This window comes from Sorex araneus, chromosome X (assembly GCF_027595985.1).
Source record: "Sorex araneus isolate mSorAra2 chromosome X, mSorAra2.pri, whole genome shotgun sequence".
Taxonomy (NCBI): domain Eukaryota; kingdom Metazoa; phylum Chordata; class Mammalia; order Eulipotyphla; family Soricidae; genus Sorex; species Sorex araneus.
Window position 1 is genome coordinate 324,836,161 of NC_073313.1, and position 5,149 is coordinate 324,841,309.

The following is a 5,149-nucleotide window of genomic DNA, read 5'->3' on the forward strand; positions in this document are numbered from 1 at the left end:
CGGGCCACGTTGCTCACCAGAATGCCTGGCCGCTTCTCTGTTGAATGTGCAACCTAGGTTTAATCCCTGGTAACTCATATGATCCCAGCACCAACACTGCCACCAGGAGTGACCCCTTAGCACAGAGCCAGGAGTAAGCCCTGATATGGGTCCCCAACAAAAAAGTTTGAAAATGGATTTGAAAAAATTTTAATCTGGGGAGGCCAGAACAATAGTGCAGTGGGTAGGGTACTTGCATTGCATGCAGCAGACTCAGGTTTGATCCCCAACACCCCATGTGGTCCACAAGCCCACCAGAAGTGATCCTTTAGTGCAAAGCAAGGAGTAAGCCCTGAGCACTGCTTGATGTGGCACAAAGATAAAAAAATGAAATAAACTCTTATTTAGATACATTAGGAAGTACAGATAAAAGGGGGAGAGCATCGTTAATATCACTGTCCTGTTTTCTGCAGTTAGGATTTTAATGCTTTGTTTGTTTCCTGTCATATACCTTTCACAGGGCTGGAGCGATAGCACAGTGGTTAGGGTGTTTGCCTTGCACACAGCTGACCCAGGTTCGATTCCTCTGTCCCTCTCGGAGAGCCTGGCAAGCTACTGAGAGTATCTCACCCGCATGGCAGAGCCTGAAAAGCTACCCGTGGTGTACTCTATATGCCAACAACAACAACAAGTCTCACAATGGAGACATTACTGGTGCCCACTCGAGCAAATCAATGAGCAATGGGATGACAGTGATACAGAGATACCTTTCACAGATGACCAAATGGTATATTTTGTAGAAAACTACAAACCAAATTGGTGACTCTATTATAGGGAAGGACTGTGAGAGGCTTTCCCTTTGTTATTTATTTCTGTGTTATTTGAATGCTTATAATGAACATGTTTCACATTGCTAATAAAAAAAATTACTGAAAACATGAATGTTTTGTTCACTTAAATATTTTATATCCCTATTACTGATTTTAAATCAGTTGTAATTTTGAATCTCATATTGTATAAAGAAACTTTTGATTTAGCATGAGAAAGTAAACGTGTTTATATTGTTTCCCTCTGAAACCCCACTGAAATGAGGAAATATAAGAACCCACAAAGACTACAAGTCAAAAAAAGACAACAAAAGATGAGAGATATTGGCATGTTCTTATCAGAAGAAGGAAAGGAGGTAAGAAACTATTTGAGCTACGAAAGCTAAATGTAGAAGGAAATGTCAACTGGAAGTAAAACAATTCACATTTCATAACTCCAGAAAGTATGAGAAAAATTATATTTTTCTCATCTACTCTCAGTGTTCCTTACATGCGCTCTGGAGTGCCCCTCCCCCACCACCATTTCTCCAGTTACCCAGTGGAAACAGTCTGGAAGGGCTACAAATTTAACTTAGTTCTGACAATGTTTACCTGAGACAGCAGCAGATCCCACAGGCTAAGGGTTGTGAAGGTTAATTTTATGTGTCAAGTTGACTGCAGATCTGGTAAAGCATTGTTTCTGGGTGTGTTTGTGAGAGTGGTTCTGGAAAGGATTAGCATTTGATTGAGTAGAATGAGGGCAAACTTCGCCCTCACCATAGTTGACCCTAATGAAACAATAAACAGTGAAGGAAGGGTGAATTCTGTCTCTCCTCTCTTCTTTTTTTTTTTAATTTTTATTGAATCACCATGTGGAAAGTTACAAAGTTCTCAGGTTTATGTCTCACTTATACAATATTCAAACACCCATCCATTCACCAGTGCCCATATTCCACCACCAAAAACCCCAGTATACCCCCTGCCCCCGCCCCCCACCCCCAACTGTATAACTGATGAATTTCACTTCATTTTCTCTTTACCTTGATTACATTCCATATTTCAACACAAAACTCACTATTATTGTTGGAATTTCCCCCCAAGAAAGACAGCCCTACTACCAAGGAAGCATTTCATAATTAGTTTTCCATTAAAAGATTGTATGTTTTCAGTTTTTAGAAAAGGTCACTCGGCCACTTTAGCGGCTGCGCAGTTCGGAGTTGTCCCAGTCCCGCATTCCGGGGCCGTGTTAGTTGCTGCTCAGTGTCGCCGGGGCTCCATCTGGAGAGGGTGTGGTGGCTGCACCTCCTCTGTCTGGATCCCCTGTGTTGCTGTCCCAGTCTCGGGTCTGGAGCATTCTCCAGCCGCGTTGCTCAACAGAACGCCCAGCTTCTTCTCTGTCTCTCCTCTCTTCTTGAACTAGGAACATTCATCTTCCCCATCTTCTCCCTTTACACATTGTTGCTCCTCATTGTCAGGCATTTGGATGCTGGATTCCATCAGACTGTGGTTTTCAGGCCTCAGACTTAGACTAAATTCTACCAGCAGATTTCCTGTGGAGGGGAGACTGGGACTTCTAGGCCTCCATGTAACAAATCTGCTCTTATATAAAAAGGGGTATGTGTGTGTGTGCGTGTGTGCGTGCGTGTGTGTGTGTGTGTGTGTGTGTATTTTGCATGCATGAGCACAAGAATCCTAAATTCTGTTTCTCTTGAAAGCTTTGGTTTTGAAAAGACAGCCTGGCATTAGCTACTAATTGCAAACTCAAGTTCTCTGTGCCTGTACCTTACACTATGACCATAAATCATGGGGCCCAGGACTCCTCCCCCCACCTCTAGTGTGGTAATTTTCTAGAGCAATCAGAATGCGGGGAAATACAATCAATACAAAAATACATTTTGTATTGATTACAAAAAGCTAACTCAGGAACAGTCAAAGGGAAGAGATACATAGTAGGGTGACATATGGGGGCACTCTGAGCACATCAGCCCAGCAATGCCTTGTGTTTGACAGTCTTAGCCCTTCTATTCCCACAAAAAGAAAAAATAAAAGGCAAGTTACTAGTATCTAAATTGAAAGAGGGGTTAAGCAAATAATATGATCAACTCTACAAATCTAAACATAACAATTTAGATGGAATAAACCAATGTTTCCCAAACTAACAACTAATCTCATTGCTGGATGCACTTAGAAGTCAATCATTGTGATCAGGCCAGAGTGATAGTATAGCAGGTAGGACACTTACCTTGCACTCAGCCAAACTGGTACCCCATATGGTTCCCAGAGCCTGCCAGAAATTATCTGTGAGTGCAGAGGCAGGAGTAACCCCTGAGCACTGCTGTATGTGTCCTTGAAAAAGTAAACAAAAAAAAAAGAGAGGAAGGAAGAGAGGGGGAAAAGGGGAGTGATAGAAGGAAAGAAGGGAGGGAGGGACGGAAGAAGGAAGGAAGGAAGGAAGGAAGGAAGGAAGGAAGGAAGGAAGGAAGGAAGGAAGGAAGGAAGGAAGGAAGGGAGGAAGGAAGGAAGGGAGGGAAGGAGGGAGGAAGGAAGGAGGGAAGGAGGGAGGAAGGAAGGAGGGAAGGAGGGAGGAAGGTAGGCAGGAAGGGAAGGAAGGAAGGAAGGAAGGAAGGAAGGAAGGAAGGAAGGAAGGAAGGAAGGAAGGAAGGAAGGAAGGAGGGAATGAGGGAGGAAGGTAGGCAGGAAGGGAAGGAAGGAAGGAAGGAAGGAAGGAAGGAAGGAAGGAAGGAAGGAAGGAAGGAAGGAAGGAAGGAAGGAAGGAAGGAAGGAAGGAAGGAAGGAAGGAAGGAAGGAAGGAAGGAAGGAGCAAGCGAACTCCAGTTTGTTATAAGGTCATCATTACCCAAATACTAAAAGACATCGCAAAGAAACACTGACATACCTTATGAAAGCTCTCATAAGTATAGGAAAAGCTTCATAAGGTATTTGCAAACTTAGGGATCAGGAATTGCCCATACTTCCCGCAGAACCACATGGTCTCTCCCCGCACCCGTGGTTTGTGGGGCCCCCAAATTCTGCTGGGTATCACCTTAGCAGTCCCTGAGCATGTTGGGGTGGCCCTGGTGGCCCTGACACCTCAGCTTTGCATTGTTCGGCAGTAGAAGCTGTCTAAGTACTTCTGGGGACGGGGCACTGGAGCACTGCATGGGAATATCCCCTGAAAAAAGATATTTGCAAATTGAACCCAATAATATAAGGAAAAACACATCACAATTAAATGGAGCTTATTTTGGGAATGCAAGACGTGGTCAACATTGAAAAATTTGTATTGGGTGCCAGGTAATAATTTATAGAAAAAAAAACACATGATTATATTAATTGATGCAGAAAACCAATGTGAAAAAAGTTAACCTTGAATTCATGATAAAAAGCAAAAATAACCCTCAGCAAACCATGGATAGAAAGAATTTTCTTCAATATAATATAATAAAGCCCATCCTCAAAGCCACCAAGCATACTTAATAATGAAAAACTGACTCCTTGCCCCCACCCACCCCCTGCCACTGATTAGATCAAGACTAAAGACAGCGCTGTCTCTCTCTCTCTCTCTCACTACGCCTATTTAGCATCCTACTGGAAATCAAAGAGAAGAATTTACTTATACAGATATGGCATACAAAGTGGGAAGGAAGAAATAAAACCTTCCATATTTACAGATGACAGGACAGTCTATAAGCTGCTCTTTCTCGCCATCCCCCCAAACCCCACCACCACTTGTTTTGCCAGCACATGCACTAAAATTGGAGCAGAGAAGATCAGCATGGAACCTGAGCAAGGATGCCATGCAAATTCATGCTCCTTATTTTCGCAACTAGAGAATTGAAAAACCATTTTAAATTTTATTTGCATGATACAATGAACACACTCCAGGGATTCTATGCCCCAAAGCCTTCTAGAACTAATAAGTGAATCTGGCAAGATTGCAGGATACAAAATTAATGCACAAAATATCAGTTATATTTTATTTATACTAATAATGGATTGAAAGTCCTAAATTTTTAAATAATATTTATAATACCTCCAAAGAGTAAAATACTTTTATATTTATCTTATTGATAAATTTTTATTGCTTTACAGTAACATCCATTTTAATTGCTCTGAATTCCTTTATGTAAATAATTTTAGGATGACTGATTATATCACTGTATCACTGTATCACTGTCATCCTGTTGCTCATCAATTTGATTGAGTGGGTGCCAGTAACGTCTCCATTCGTCCCTGTCGCGTTCAGGGTCAGGGGAATGAGGCCCATTATTGTTACTGTTTTTGGCATATCAAATCTCCATGGGTAGCTTGCCAGGCTCTGCCGTGCAAGATTCTGTGCACAGCAGAGCCTGGATGAATGATTA

The 5,149-nt window shown here is 42.3% G+C and overlaps 1 pseudogene; it reads left to right on the plus strand.

Annotated features, from left to right (window-relative positions):
• Positions 1 to 4,514: 4,514 nt before the first annotated feature.
• Positions 4,515 to 4,607, plus strand: LOC129400558 (U6 spliceosomal RNA; annotated as a pseudogene).
• Positions 4,608 to 5,149: the final 542 nt, after the last annotated feature.